Source organism: Nothobranchius furzeri, chromosome 10, assembly GCF_043380555.1.
Source record: "Nothobranchius furzeri strain GRZ-AD chromosome 10, NfurGRZ-RIMD1, whole genome shotgun sequence".
Classification (NCBI taxonomy): domain Eukaryota; kingdom Metazoa; phylum Chordata; class Actinopteri; order Cyprinodontiformes; family Nothobranchiidae; genus Nothobranchius; species Nothobranchius furzeri.
The window spans coordinates 73,112,262-73,129,761 of NC_091750.1; positions in this window are offsets into that span (position 1 = coordinate 73,112,262).

Below are 17,500 nucleotides of genomic sequence, written 5' to 3' on the forward strand. Positions count from 1 at the left end.
AGAACTAGATCACATGGCTACATCAGAGAGTTTCATGCAGTCCTTTAAGTTTATTTGACTCCTGATACCTGACATCTTTTAGCTTTCACCAGAGCATCAACATCAGGAGTCACATCCTGAGTGGCAGCTAACTTCAGGATGTGACTCAAGTTCTTGTGTGTGAGCCTCGAGCGCAGCTTTGTTGTATTTATACTCATTACAGTGAAAACTTGCTCACAAAGATAAGTGGTTCCAAACATGCTCAGCAGTTTCGCAGCAAGAGCTGTCAAGTTGGGGTAACCAGGTAAAAGGTTTTGGTAAAATGTGTCCAAGCCAGCTGTGACAAATTTGCCCTTCAAATCCGAGTCACACTGCAAGTCTATTATTTCAAGTTGGATGCTGGTGGGGAGATCAGAGGGATTCACGGTGAATGAGGAGCAAAAAATTCTGAAGTCCTTCTCAAGTTCATCAAAAATCTGAAAGCGTAGCTCAAACTCGTCCCGTTATGTTATCTTTGAACCGCTTCATGTCGGCTTCATGTTGGGACGCACACACTTTTTTCAGACAGGGGAAGTGAGCTGCGTCATTAACAGCGAGTTGCGTCTCCCACAAAGACAGCTTTAACTTGAAAGAACGTATGCAGTCGTAATACTGCGTGACAACTTTGTTGCGGCCTTGCAGCTGTTTGTTCAAGTTATTAAGGTGCTCTGTAACATCCACCATAAATGTTGTTGCTGTCGCTGTGTCCTTGGGCAAGACACTCAACCCACCTCGCCTGCTGGTGGTGGTCGGAGGGACCGGTGGCGCCAGTGCTCGGCAGCCTCGCCTCTGTCAGTGCGCCCCAGTGCAGCTGTAGCTACATCGTAGCTCCTCACCATCAGCGCGTGAATGTGTGTGTGAATGGGTGAATGACTGATTGTGTTGTAAAGTGCCTTGGGGGGTTCCAGGACTCTAGAAGGCACTAAATCAAATACAGGCCATTTACCATTTATGTCTCTAAGGGCTGCAAGACAGGCATTACGATTTTTATATTTTATATACAACCAGAGAAGTACCAGGGCATCAAAGAAGAAAGCCTGGAGAGCGAAGACATCGTGGTCCCAGAGGTCGTCGGGGTCTTCGGGGTAGTAACCCCAGACTGAAGCAGAGCCCAGGAGGGCTGCCACCTGTCATGAATTGAGGCTGAGACAAATGTGAGCATATTTTACTTGTTTGTTTTTAATGACAAGTCACTCTGAGTGTTTCATGCAGGCTGAACATGAAGATAGTCTCCTACACCTATCTCCTTCATTAGTTTCTGGTAGAAAACGGGCGGTGAAACTCTAGGATTAGAAAATCCTGACAGATCTCCGTCACACTGTCACTAACATTCATAGACTCACCCATCTGGACTCACGACGGGGAAGCTGTTGTTGGTTTAGCGTCCAGGAAACAGCAGAGAATGTCTATGCTAGTAGAAGCTAACCATTAGCATTTGCAACTCCACCACACAGCAGAACTCCTCCAGGCTTGTGTTATCTGTAGAGATAAAACATCAATGCTGCAGAGCAAACAGAGTCAGTGGTAGAGGCATGTTGCTGTTAGCCAATAAGAGGAGAGATGTCTAAATATCAGGAAGTAAGACTCCAAATCCTGCTGACTGAAGCTCAGCTCTGATCCGACTCACTTATAGTTCCTGAAACAGGAGCGCCAGAGACCCCCCCCCCCCCACCCCCCACCCCCCCACCCCACACACACACAGAGGCCAACTCAAAGACATTCATTTATCCTAGAGACCACTGCAGATGTGTTTACAAAACAAGTGAACTTGGTCTTTAACGTTTAGTCTCGACCTTGGTCTCCTGGGTCCTGCGCTGCAGCAGAAGATGTTTCTCATTAGCATTTTCCTCTCTTGTATTATTGAGCTGATTGTCTCCAGCGTGGAGACATAACACGTCTTCATGGTAAAACAAGTACTGTCACTTTGAAAGCTGCCAGCTTGTTCTACAGGAACATTAACTAAAGGATTTGACCCGAATACATCCACTCAGGTCCCCACTGACCCGAGCCTGGCGCCACGCTGCTGATTTTCCATTACTGTGTGACAGTTTATAGCATCAAAGCCCTGTGGAGAAGCAGGTTAGAGGTAATTATTCAGCTGAAAGCTCCCCAGCAGAGCACGCCTGTCCCACCTGCCTTTGGATGGAGGAATCAGGAGTGTTTAGATGTTAGTCACACCGCCGTGAAGCATCTCCCCGGAGATGGAGAGCAGAATTAGTCTTCAGGGATTACAGACTTTAATTCAGCTCCATGGATGGGATTACAGGCGTCTGTCACTTTAAATGTCTGATGGAAAAGGATCAGCGGAGTGTAAAGTAAAAGCTCAGCTTAGCATAGTTTTGTTAGATGCAAATAAAAAAAAAACCATAATTTTTTACTTTTTTAGAAAATTGAAGAAGCTTCTTTCAAAATAAAATCCATGCATCCAAGATTGCTAAGTTACATATTATCTTTCTTCTATTAAGTGACATTGTACGGCTAATTTACATTCATAAATAACAGCAGAAAGCAATATCCCATAATATTTAGATAGTTAATAGAAATAGGTTTAAATAAATATGGACACAACAAGACAATAAACTAAAAACAAACTGCAGGTTGAATTATAAAGGGTTGAATAACATTCATAAATTCAAATATAAAAAATTTGGATGTCAGTTCTGGTTAAACAAAATCCTTAATGGAAACCAGCACCATTCAAGATGGCCGCAACAGCTAACAGACAAACAGCTTTAATCCATTCTGGATTAACTCATTCACTGCCAGCCGTTTCCTGATCGGTAAAGTCCTTCGCTTCCAGTGTTTTTCACCGTTTTTACTGTTTTTTTAAGAGGCACAGAATGTTGCGCGCTAGGATGATGTCATCGCCCAAACAACCAAAACAAAGCGGAGACTCACCTCTTACAACAGGAAGAATCCGTGTGTTTCGAGCGTTATCCATTCTTTCATAATCTGTTGTTGAATTGTGATCGGCAGAAGCTTTTCCGGTTCGTGCCTCACTTTTTTTTACAGCAGCGGCCCAAAACAATCTCCTAACACATTCTTCTTCTAACACGTTCTGCTTCCTGATCACGTGACGTGTGACGAATGCGGATAAAGATCGGCTTTAGAGCTGAGATGTTTGTTCTCACAGTGCGGGGGCTCGTTCCGACGCCCACACAGTAAAAAAAAAAAGTGAAGTGAATGAGTTAACAACGTTTTTGTCAAAAACAAACATTTACCTCTCGACTGAACAGGAACCCAAACATTTTTCCAGGCTTGACTCCTGCTGTTATCAACAAACATCTTCCAACCACTGAACTTTGAGCCTTGGTGGACCAGAACCATCACAGCTAACCCAGTAAAACCTGCTTCTGTCATAAAGTCAAAACCAAGAATTCATGCGTCCTGGCCCGTAAAGTAACCTTCTTCCTGATAAACAATCTCACTTGTGTCGACTCCACGCGCTGCTGTAAATCACAATGTGATGCCAAGGCACATCTCACTTTTCTCCATTAGCGCTCTTGTGAATGAGTGGGTTCACTTGTACCCAATCAAAAAGGCCCCGGCGAGGATGGCAGCCACCTTTGATTTGCAGCGATGCCATTTTCCTCTTGGCAGCGAAGGCCCATCCCAAAGCGCGACAGAGATTAAGCCACGATTCGTCTTTAAATTGCAGTAATTAAGCTGTCAGAGCTGCAGTTTTTCTTCTGTGGAAAGGTTTGATTCATCAACGCAGCATTAAGGGTTCACTTTCAACATTTTTTAGGGTGACACCTGGAACAAAACAGGCTCCATTAAAAAACCACAAATTTTAAGGTGTGTGTGTGTGTGTGTGTGTGTGTGTGCGTGTGTGCGTGCGTGTGCGTGTGTGTGTGTGTGTGTGTGTGCGCGTAATGGAAAATAGTAGAATAATGTGGACTAAATAAATTGATGGCTATTTATTTCTACTCTCATTACTTGTGACCGATAGCTGTAACTCTATTAATTATAGAATATCACCTTGCTTGGTCTTAGGATGATTTATTAGAAGGTTCTAGGATTCTTTTAATTATTAAGGGATCGTTCACACTTCGCTTATGATTCAAGAACCAGTCAGTGTTTGCAAACAAAAGTTTATTTTACAAACAATTAAGACTTGACAAATGGTTTAAACTATCATCTTGTGAGTGGATGGAACTAAAAGATGGGTGTCTGAAAACTGTGTGAATACAATGTATTCAGAATCTTTGTTTCTCAGAGCTGAGCTCTGGATGGAAAGAATTTGGTTTGCAAATAAGCTAGAAAGATGTTATTATCAGAATCACATTCAGACGCTATCTGTGTGTCTACATTACCCGGATTCGGAGACCCCCTTGAGGATCTGAAAGGGAGAGGGGTCGGATGACCGCTGGCACCGGAGGGCTGTAGAGAACCGAGGTACCACCTTTCAGCCCAGAGATGTCTCCCGGGTCACGACCAATGGATGGAAACCACGCGTCTTAAAATAGCTCTGAAGTAGTTTGAGTCAGCTTTGTTCTGCAGGAAAACTATCTTGTTGTTCAGCTTTGCAGGTGGAAAAAGCGTTAAGGTTTTGACAGCGTGTCAAAATCTTTCTGAGCTAGAGATCTGCTAGTTTGGGGGGTTTGAGATTATAGAAGTCAAATACCCTTGGTGGTGTTTGTAATTCTATTTTATTGAGCTTTCATTTTTGTTTGACTACAGATTTAATTTGGTGATATTCTAAAAAGCTGTTTTGGACCATTTGTAAAGCAACTATGTGTGTCACTGCTGCACAAGACCAGATCTGTGAGCACCGGTCTAGTTGTGTGTTTGTTTAACATCTGATAGTACCACCTGTTGGTGGATAAATAATGAGTGAGTTCTCAGAATTACAGAAGCAATCTCCTTAGGCATGTTTAATGTAATTTAAAAGCATTTTAAATAATATTGTAGTACTGTAGCTGTTTACTGTTATTTAAAGAGCAGAAACTACTCTGAGTACCCCACCTCTCTACCTCTTGTTGGGTCCCTCTATTGAGGGAGATGCGGAACGTCTTCAAGAAACCAAAGTCTGGTTGCCTTCATTTAAATCCTTTTGGGTTACCATAACCTGGATGAGTGAGAAATCAATACACACTTTATACGGACAACTTTTGGCACAGTAGAGATAAGACTTAATGCTATTTGGAGAAGTTTTTCTGTAACAAAAAGACACTGAATCATCAGCCAGCATCCTCTGAAAGATTGAAAATCTGAGAGGAATAAACACAGATGTTTGACTAAGAACACTTGATAAGGCTAATCACTGCTGCTGTCCTGTTCCTGGCTGCAGACGGCTTCTTTAGCACCGACAATTTCTCACATGAAAGATTTACACCAAAGCAACAGGGAATCCATCCATCTGAAGCCTTTGAGGTGTATAGGAATTTGAAAAAAAGCATCTAAACACAGAGCCTGTCATCTTCTGAGCTCAATTCTAATATTACAGATGTTGCAGCCTTGGAGCTACAGAGGCTGAAATAAATGAGAAAACAGGATCAGTGAGTCTCGCCAAAAAGAAATCCTCCAGCTGTCCGAGGTGGAGACTTGGTGCAGAAGCATTCAGCTAAATATTGCTGGCCCCCCGGCATATGCTAACAGGAACACACTAACAGGAACAAGCTAACAGGAACATGCTAACAGGAACATGCTAACAGGAACACGCTAACAGGAACATGCTAACAGGAACACGCAAACAGGAACAAGCTAACAGGAACATACTAACAGGAGCAAGCTAACAGGAACACGCAAACTGGCACTCACAAACAGAAATAAGCTAACAGGAACAAGCTAACAGCAACACACTAACAGGAACACACAAACAGGAACAAGCTAACAGGAACTTGCTAAAAGGGCCACATGATAAAGATTCATGCAGGTAACCATTCTGGATGATTATATAAAACATAAAAGTTTTGCAGACTGAACCAGTGTTGCCAACTTAGCGACTTTGTCGCCATTTCTAACGACTTTTCAGACCCCCTTAATGACTTTTTTTTCAAAAAAGCGACAAATCTGGCGACATTTCTGACCCCCCTCAGCTACTTTGACTACAACTTTGTTGCCGACTACCTGCAGATTAGAGATGCATCTGAAGCGACCGGACCGTCCTTCCTTTTGGAGGATCAGAAAGAAAATGATCTGCGCATGTGTGCGCAGGCAGCGTCGCACTCGCACGTGGCTGCTGGCTTCTCGCACCACCTGTGGTGCATTCAAGGAACATTGGAACTCTATGATGAGTTCAATAATGTAGCACATTTAAAACTTTTATAAAAAACAGAATAATACTGTAAGACAAACACCTCAGGTCATTGGCAGTTTGCATGTAACGTTTCTGAATACTAAATACGGCCTGCTTCTTTTGACACCAAAGTACTAAAAGCAACAAAACCAAATGTAACATCCAGCAATGGTCAGTTTAGGTACAATCTGACCTTTCAACATCTATTCAACATCTGGTCAGAAAGGAGACACAACATTGCATGTGTTCCCTTTAAATGAGCCTGCCTTCATACCAGCTCACAGACTCTGCAAGTCTGAAAGATAAACAATAACTTTCTTTCCCAAGGTCCCATCTGTCTGCCTCCACAGAAGGAACAACTCCAGCTCGAATCAGTTGCTAAAATCAAGAAAGATTTCCTAAATCGATATGAACTTCTTCCATGACTTATAATCTAGAGATAATCATTAAATAAACATTTGTTTATTACTACTTATAATAATTATAGTATAATGAAATGCTTCATTAATCTGTGCTCACTGAATGGATGTTATGCTATGTTTGTCTACCAGAACCTGCCATGTGTTCAACATGTCTTGATGACGAGGTCCTCACACCTGCACTCACACAATAACAAGCAAGGTGAAGTTAAACTCCAACACATAACTTACCCTTTTAACCAGTCAGAACATCTGGTATCAAATAAGGTGTTTTTCTGAGTTGTCTTGGTAACATCTCTCAAACTTGTCAGCCTCTGATTGGCTGTGCAATTCATAACATCAAAACCATAAAACTGGATCATCCTGAGTGATTTTTCAGTTCTAGAGAATCGCTCAGACCCGCCGTCTGTAGTAAACCTCTTTAGCCATCAAAGGTTTTTTGCACCTGCAAAGCTGATGAGCAAACAGCAGAAACAAAGCTGATATTATTAGCCTCCTTAAGAGTCCACCAGACGCGTGGTTCCATCCAGCTGTTGTGACCCGAGACATCTCTGGACTGAAGAGTCGGTACCACGGTATTCTACAACCCTCCGGTGCCAGAGGTCAGCCGACCCCTGCGACTTTCGGATCCACCAAGAGGGTCTCTCCAAAACGGGTGAAATAGACATGACAGATAGCGTCTGATGTTCTTCTGATGATAACAACTTTATAGCTTAGAGCAAACCAAGTTCTTTTCACCAGAACTCAGCTTACTTTGATAAGGAAGCTCTGACTGACATCGCATTCACACATACCTTCCTTCATCATGGTTACATCCACTCACAGTAAATGCTTAGTTAACTAGTCATGTTTTAAATTGTTTGCAAAATAAATTATTAGTTTTATAAACCTGACTCTTGAAATAACACAAAGTGTGGTTGGTCACTGAAAAAGCAAAGAACCTAGATCTTCTGAATTAAATCCTAGAATCTTCTAATAATTACAATAAAGACCTAGCAGGTTAATATTTTATATTTACATAGAATATTACATCTTCCTGGTCATAACAAATAAAAATCATCAATTTGCCTACACTACACACACACAAAAAAAAAAAATATATATATATATATATATATATATATATATATATATTAGGGGTGGGCTGTTATCGGCGTTAACGCGCTGCGGCAAAGCCAGACTCTTATCGCGCGATAAAAGAAATGATGCCGTTAATCTATTCTCAAAGTTGGGTTGGGATCTGGGTCTATACTAAGTAAGCTATGATGACTTTCACATTGTGCGGATGGATAACTGGTTGGCGCGGATGTGTACTCGGCGCGGATCATCGTACGTATGGACGGACGCCAGGCTCGCGGAGTTTAATGTTCCCCATGCAGCCGAACAGTCGCAATTTCACCACCAGCAGCGCTTCTCCCTTCTCATCGCGCGGGACAAGTAAATAATTTATGTACTTCACCAGAGTTTAATCCGTAAATCCGACTTTCATTCTTTTTATTTATTTATTTTTTTTGTTTACCTCCGACATTTCCAGCCGGGCTTTCCCCGGGCCACACTTCACCGTCCGCGGCCGAAGCAGCGCTCGGATGTGAGAAAACCGAGACAAGACTTTCTCAGACAGGTGCTGTTTCCAACTAAGTTTAGCTATTTTAGCAGCTGTTTATTGTGATAAAGTGATACATTGTTTCTACAGGTCGTTGTTCATGTGGCTTCGACTCAAATTCACCTGTAATAATAAACGTTTTACTCATACATTTTTATATTTGTTTAGAAAAGTTGAGCTAGGATAACTCCCCTTGCCATTTTCAGAGGCAACAACAGCAACAGTTGGCTTCTGCTCATACAGGTGAGCTGTGGCATCATTTCCAGCTCTCGCTCCTATTCACCAGAGGCGATCCTACATGCAAACTAAAGGGGGGCATTGGAAGGGCACCCCAGAAATTTAACCCCCTCACCAGGCCAGATAGTTTGTGTGTGTGTATGTATGTATGTCTGTCTGTATGTATGTGTGTGTGTGTGTATATATATATATATATATATATATATATATATATATATATATATATATATATATATATATATATATATATATATATATATACTTTTTTCTTTAGCATGCCATATTGTGCAGAATGATGCCATATTGTGCAGAATGATGATCTCAGGGCACTTGAAAACTACAAGAGAAAATTCATTTTAATTCAGTCATACATACATTCCTATGAATTTAATATTTTTGTGTTTAAGAGATCCGATCTCTTCAGACAAAATAAAAATAGTCCTTCCATTTTTTGTGCCATCTTTCCTTGATGTTTTAAAGGCTGCTGTTTTGTATTCTATGGTTTTTTTTTATTTTAATAAAATATAAAAAAATAAATCAAATTTTTTTTTTAATAAAATCATGCAGGGTTTATTTGATTTACCCTACAAGACCGGTGACGTCATTGTGTCGTATGCAAATTAGCACGCGACATCATCTGGTGATATCTAGCGACTTTTGGGTGGGAACTTCAGCTACTTTCAGTCAAAAACAGTTGGCAACACTGGATTGAACAGATGCAAGCAGATAACCAGTTATGGTGAGTTAAACTGGTTTAGGTCTGAAGGAACCTTTTTTTTTATCTCTTTGATGTTTGGATTATAAAAATTAATTCTTAATTGTGAATCAAAGTTCATGGACTGACATGTCGTGTCTGTCCACAGCAACGCCTCTAGCCAAGCTGCAGGACGGTGGCCCAGGAGGACCAGAAGTAGACACACCTGATTTACTGCATCATGGGAAAACCCACATGACCAGAAACTCTTCTGTTCAGTTTTTGTGTTTTATCATCAATCTGTTTTAAAGTGTGAACTAGAATAAAAAGCAACCAAAGTGTAAAAATGTGATGTAATGCAGCGATCCCTTCGTCCTGACCAGAGGAGAGCTGCTTTGGTTTTTATCTCTGAACTAAAGCAGAATCCTTCCAACCTGCAACACAAGCAAGAATTTTTATCACTTAAATAAAAGAAATTGTTCATTTTACGTTTTGTGGAATTTCAGTTCGATGTCGGCCTTCATTTAACGCTCTGTATTCCGGACGGAGTAAAATCAAACTTTCTGTAAACATCACCGCTCCGCAGCGCCGACGACTTTGATAATAGCTGGACATTAAAATAAATGAAGTGAAAAAATGTACTGGAAATGATTTATGAGCGAATTATTTAAGCTACGGAGCAAGAATAGCAGCAATAAGAGTGGATAGGCCCGAGACGTGCTCCAGCCTCTGATCCGGTTCCATGAGTTCATCCAGCAGGGAATGCCAGGAAGCAAAAGTAAACAAATAACTGAATGAGAAAAATGGTTCAATTTAAATGTATTACAGCTGTAGGGACACCGTCCTGACACACACACACAGTAAATTACCGCTGAAACACTCGGAGGATTTAACCATTACATTAATGGGGCGGCAGTAGCTCAACAGGTTGAGTGGCTTGTCCAGTAATCAGAGGGTTGCAGGTTCGATCCCAGCTCCACAGAATTCTGCTGTTGTGTCCTTGGGCAAGACACTTAACCTACATTGCCTGCTGGTGGTGGTCGGAGGGACCGGTGGCACCTGTGTTCGGCAGCCTCGCCTCTGTCAGTGCGCCCCAGGGCAGCTGTGGCTACATCGTAGCTCATCACCACCAGTGTGTGAACGTGTGTGTGAATGGATGAATGATACACTGTAGATTAAAGCACTTTGGAGTCCTTACTCTGAGAGGCGCTATACAAGTGCGGGTCATTTATCATTAAAGTCTGACCATCTTCATGAAGCTGAAACCACTTTCTGGTTGTCTTAATCAGGAAGTTTTGGGTCAAACAGAATCTCTGCTGGACTCAGATGGTCAGCTGATACTGCAAACGGTTCCTTCAGAATCAAGCTGACCCAGCTCCGACCATACGAGTCCTTCCATGGATGCACCTGTTGTGACCTGGAGACAACTCTAAGACCGGTCGAGTGTGAAGCAGTTTCTCCTACGGACTTCGGTACCTTTGGGGTCCACGGACTTCAACACATTCCGGATCTACCACAAGGGTCTTCGAGCTGGTACGTAGACTCGACAGATTGCGCCTGATGTGGTTTTATAAACCATTAATTATAGTTTATAGCAGACCAAATTCACTCCCACTCAGAACTCAGCTTCTCCAGATACGAGGGTTCTGATGACATCACATTCACACATCATCACACCTCACATTCCATCCTCTTAGATTCATTCATCACATAAAGTGTTTCCTAGTTGTCATGTTTTTAATTGTTTAGAAAATAAATGTCTTACTTTTATAAACTTGACTCTCTCTGAATGAATACGAATGATATATGATAAATTACCCGCACTTGTATAGCGCCTCTCAGAGTAAGGACTCCAAAGCGCTTTACACTACAGTGTATCATTCATCCATTCACACACCTATTCACACGCTGGTGGTGATGAGCTACGATGTAGCCACAGCTGCCCTGGGGCGCACTGACAGAGGCGAGGCTGCCGAGCACAGGCGCCACCGGACCCTCTGACCACCACCAGCAGGCAACGTGGGTTAAGTGTCTTGCCCAAGGACACAACAGCAGAATTCTCTGTCCAGAGCCGGGATCGAACCTGCAACCTTCCAATTACTAGACAACCCGCTCAACCTGTTGAGCTACTGCTGCCCAATGAAGTGTCTCACGATCCCTGACTAAACAAAGAATCTTGATTCTTCTGGTTAAACATTCAGAGATCAATAAGGTTGATACTCTATATCTATATAGACTCATCACATCTTACTGATAATAATTAAAACCCAAAATACATCTGTAGTCTAACTCTACAGGGACAACGATATTTTCCATGCAGACAGGGACAACCTCTGGGGGGTAAATGGGCTCTCTCTATTCTAAAAGCTTGGCTGTCCTTTAATTAAACTCAGGTGAGTGAAACAGATTTACTCTTTTTACTGAAATACGAACAAAAAGCAGCAGAAACCCAACAGTCAGGTTTTGTCGTTCCCATCTCGATCATTTATGTTTCAGAGTCATTTTAACCATCAGTGGTGAAAAGTCAGAAGGCCTCAAATTTAAAAAGTTGAATTTATTATCAAACCTTTTCTGTCAGCAGATATTTTGGGTTTTTCACCTTTTCTTGACAACTTGAGTTTGTGATTTTTCTTTTAAGTTTTGCATCTCAAAAATAAAAGCAGAGGTAGAAAAACGGACATGATTGCAGCACATGGGTAAAATTGCTGTTCCACAAGGCTGAGCAGCCAATTAAGGACCTTTTCTGCTCTGGGCGTCTCCATCAGCACATGTTCAAAATGCTGAAAAGACTCAAATTGCTGCAATTTTGGAGTTGGATGCATCAAAATTACAAGTAAATATCTGCTGGGAATCTAAACAATGACCGAACGGCGTCAAACCGCAGACCTCCTCTTGATGTTTGTCGCTGTTTTGTTGTGCGTTTTAGACGATGATGTGATGAAGGGTGTGTTGTTCTCCACGTGGAGCAACATCAAAACCTTTGAGTCGGATGAAAATGTAAACATGTGTAGCCATGGTTCCAGGGGTCAGAGGTCACGCCAGGATCCTCTCCTGGCTTGTGTTTCAGGATGAATTATTCAGAGGGCTGTTCATTATCCCAACCGGACCGGACCGGCTCGCAGAGGACGAGCCACGTCTGCAGCCTCCGCCCCTCCCCACCCCCACCCCGGCCCTCCCGTCTCCGAGGGGTCGGGAAAGCTCTCACGATAATTGAATTGTGGTTTTAGAGAGTCGGCTCTTCTTTATCCATCTCACTGTATTAAACACAAAGATAACTGCATCGGCCGGACGTGATTGGATTGGACGTGGGCCGGGTCGGGCTGCTGCCAGAACCCGATGGAGGTTTACTCAGACGCAGCTCCGCTCTGAAACACAGGATTTAGTGGTTTTTCTGTCAGAACGTCTCAACCAGTCATCCATCAGAAACTGATTTCTATTCTTTCACAGTTTTTTATGATGAACTATTTCATTTTACAACCAAACAAAATATGATGCATGAATTATGAAATCTTCAACCATGATTTTTTTAAACAACTTTTTTCATTCGTCTTTAGGTGTGAATGAAACAAATTTCAACAAATATTTTTTGTAACATTTAATAATTTACAAATAATTTATTACATGTCCACCTCAGTGGACAGCGTGCGTTCTGAACATGAAATATGTTGGCTTGGCTTACTGAAGACCAAATGGAGGGGCTCAAATGCAATAAAGTCTTCAACAGCTGTGCTTAATAGCAAAAAATAAATTAATTCATTAACTATTTTGAGTACCTGTCCACTGTAGTGACCATTATGCATCAAAGGGTTAAATAGTTCATTGGGATGTCCAGGACATAAGACAGACACAAGAAAGTCTAAATGGTTTTTAAGGGACTGTGGTAATCAATACAAGTCTTAACGCCAGAAGGCAGAGCCTGTTCATTCCCCGCTCCTGAGTTCGACGTGGTCATTCAGTGTCATGAAATGGTGTGTTGAGGTAAAGACCCAAACACGGCTGAGAAAGGGATCCAGATGAGGGTTCATTAAAGAACGGGGACTAATAAATAAGGGAGGAACCAACAAGAGCGACTGCACTGAACCGGGTATAAAAACACCGAGGGGAGCGATGAGATGGGGAACAGGTGTGATGAAGGACTGACAGGTGGGACTCCACTGAGGAGGAAGCAAAAGCTCAGACACAGCAGGTTAAATAAAGATGAGCAGAGCCTAAAAATATTCAAGAAGAAGAAGCAAAAAGACTAAATATGGTGAGAATAACTGAAGACAAGGAGAAACAATAAACTAGACCACACACACAGACAGCGCTGAGGACCAGAGGGATGGATCTAACACAGAAAGTACCCGCTGAAGGTAACACAGAGGTCAAAGGTAATAGACACAATCCGGAATAAACTGGTAGCAACACAATACAACAAAGTATGAAAATTACTGAAAAGAAAAATACATAAACAAGGAAATCTTGGAACAACCAAGGGACCAGACACATGAATCTAATGTAAATAAATACTGTAGTGGTGATTCCTTGTTTTTCCAACCAATTTCCTTAGTGTTTTAAATCCTTAAGCCACTGCTGCACTGATGTCTTGTACGCAGGCAAAAGAAGTCCAATGTCCAAATGATCTTAACTGTTGAATATTTTTAGTGTTTATTCATCCAACTTAGAAAGTACTATGTGCATCTCCATTTCCTGCTGCTTCTCCTGCTCTGGTAAAAAACTACAGGCCCACCCCAGTGCATGCTGGTCCAACACCAGTCCCCATATTCATAGAAAACAAAACACCTCGTTTCTTCCTGGCTGATTCTGCAGGCAAAACTAAAATAAATAAATAAAATCATCATTAGCCAACAACTAAACCCAATAACTAGCCCAACAACTGTAACTAACCTAAATAGCTCCAACAAATAAGACACAGGATTGTCGGCTAGCAGTGCCTACACCACGCTCAGGACAATCCATGCATCGTTCCACAAATGTGGAATGACCTACCAAGCACTACCAGAACAGGAGCTTCCTTTTCAATTTTCAAGAAACTCCTGAAGACCCTGCTCTTCAGAGAGCATCTTCTAAACTAGCACCCTCCCTGCACCCGTCCCCCCTCTCTACCGTCCACTCCTTGTTACCTCCTCTCCATGATTGATGTCAAGTTGTTGTTGTTGTGATTGTTGTTGTTGTTAGCCTCAAGGGCAACATGCCGATTATCACTTGTAAGTCGCTTTGGACAAAAGCGTCTGCTAAATACATAAACATAAACAACATAAACATAAATACTATAATAAAACTAGAATAGGGATGAAAACAGCGAAGGCCAACAGGAGCTGAGGAGAGATAGGACTAGGGGACACAGGACATGATTTTCAGGGTTTAAGTGCCACGGGCTGTTTTTATTCTCACCATGTTTTTAAGTCTGAGGCCCTGTCCACACGAACGGTTTTGGCCTGTCATCCACATGAAAACGGAGTTTTTTCACACGAAAACGGATCTTTTTAAAAACTCCGGCCAAAGTGAAGATCTGCGTTTTCTCCGTTTTGGGTGTCTGCGTGTGGACGGACAAAACCGGAGTTTTAAGGTCCGCAACGTCACTTTCCACGACAAAAAATGGTGACATCACGTGTGCGACCTGTGTTTACACTAGCCGACAGCATGGAAGCCCTCAGAGCTGTGCTCACTTTATCAATTGTCCAAGCGCTTTCTACTTGTTTGTGTTTGCAAGCGGAATTACTGCTCCTTGCGGAAGACCACAGATGAAGGACGAGGTTAAGAACGGGGGAAGTACTGCCACCTACAGGTCTGGCATGTCCTTAACAACGTATTTATCCGGGTACGTGTGGACAGAGTTTTTTTAAAACGAGGTGGTGTGGATGCAAGTTTTTGGAGGGGTGGATATTCGTTTTTAAAAAACCCCGGCTACGTGTGGACGAGGCCTAAGAGTCTGCAGGTGGGCATGTCTGGAGAGCGGGTGCAACGGCCAGCTGCAGCTCATCTCCAGTCATCCTCCAGCGGTATTTAAGGAGCTGACTTCCTCAACACCCTAGCCGGATGATTACTCAACCTGGGTAGTTCGAGCCAGATTAAAAATGATTGTCAAGCTAAGACTAAGACCTAGACTAAAGAATTTTTTGTGAAGCAGATTTCTAAGAGACTAGGACCAAGAAAATTTTTTTCTCTTATCCCTTCAAGGAACCATCTCCTCCAGCCATCTCCAGGAACCTCTCATCAGCTTCACTTCACGCAGCTTCAACTCCTGGCTGTCCGCTCTCCACCACGCCCCTACCACCTGACCCTTTTAAGCGCAGAAACACTGGACCTCGTCTTCATCGTGACCCCTTTGCAACCCGTCTTCACAGACCAACCAGTGCTCCTTCGCACGCCCTCCAACCACCTCCTGACAGTAAGCCTAAAACTTCAGTTATCCATCTCATCATCTCTCACAGATGTTGACCTTTGTCTCTCCTTTAGAACATCCTGGTACTTCCTGCATCAGTTCGAGCAGCGCTTTGAGTTCTCCATTCTAAGATCATTTTATTTTCTTACCTCCCTGTTTCCGCCTCTGATTCTGCATGTTGGGTCAAGAGTACCACAGTTGCTGTGAAAGCATGAATGTTCAAGTAGAAATGTGTTAAATATTTACAAAACTGTAAAATAGAAACACAAGAAATATATTCGATATTCTGAGAGGATCCCAGAATCACAGCGAATAGATATTTGTCTTGAAATGGTTTATTCCTGAAATCAGTCAGCTCCTCCCAGGTTATTGTCCTAAACTCCGGTTAACACATTTCTGTCCTCAAGACATCCAGATGGAGCATCAGGATTAGTACCTTCATCAGAAACCTGCCATATTCCATCCTATACATGTCTGCTGCCCCCTGGTGGATCATCTGCAAATAGCCATTTTATTCATTCATTCGTGTCTTAGAACGTCGTAAAAAATAAAACTGATTGTTACATGTTATATTAATATCAGTAAAATCATAGAGTTAAATGGTGATGTAAACATCGATGTAAATCTATCGTAAACAAAGAATAAAATTCTTTGTCCTTTAAGGGAATTTCTGACGCTCCAACAGAATATTTATTCAGCTTCCTGAATCTGAGACAAAGATAAAAGCGTCTGTGGTTTCAGATCAATAAACAATAAAACGAGTGCAGTTAAAGACAAAGCGAGTCTCCTTCAGTCTCACTGAAGACGTCAGTCAGGTGAATTAAAAATCTTTAGAGCTCAATTTAAATTTGCTCTGATGAAGGTCACTGAGGAAGACGAGCGGATTAATTCAGACAATCCGGATCGATCCCGACTCCTCCCCATGGGATTGTTCTGGTTTCATTTCTGATCCAGTTTCACAGCTGATCTAATAAATTGTTAGACAGAAAAAACATCTGTGAGTGCTGATGATTGTAACCTTGGAGGTGAGGGGATAACCCTGAGTAAACTTCTATTCAGCCATGACGCCTCCAGTCACCCCCATTTCTTCTCTCAGTTGTGTACGCTAGCTCCTGATTGGCAGCTCTTAGGTCCAGTCCTCGAACTGCATCACCAAAGTGTGCAGTAAGGCTTCGAGTTCGTAGTACACAAGTATGCAAATAATTACCGAATTGGGACATCTACCGCGACAAATGCCGACCGTGACGTTTGTGCTACATTTAAAAAAATCTTTAACAGCTTTCAAACAAACAATTTCTTGACAAAATTTAAGTTCACTGTTGTTCTCATTAAGTCTTAGACATTCAGAGCATGAATAAATAACATCAATCATCTTAAAACTGACTTCTTTCAGTTGAAAATAAATGTTTTCATAAAACCCACTTGAGTTATTGCTCCGCCTTCTTCCCAAAACTCCCACGCAGCAAAAAAACCTGGAAATTGATCAGTCGACTTTGTTCTTCATCCCTTTACTCCTGCAGATTCCTCTGAGAGACATTATTTCCTGTTCCTGTCCCTTATGTCCCTTTTGTGTCCATCTGCAGTTCATGCAACAGTCAGATGCTAACAAGTGCTAACTGCTACAAGCCGCTGCCCTTCATGAGCATGTTTGCTAAAATAATTGCATCACCCTCTTACAGGTAAAACCTAAACGACCCTCACTTGAAGCACCTGTCAGAGTCAGAGGACTCCAAAGCGCTTTTACCTACAGTGTCTCCTCCACCCATTCACACGCTGGTGGTGATGAGCTACAATGTAGCCACAGCTGCCCTGGAGCACACAGACAGATTTGTGTTTGCTGCTTCTTCGCAACTCACTCAGGATTTGCAGGGGAGAGAAAAATCCATGCATGAAGGCAACAACT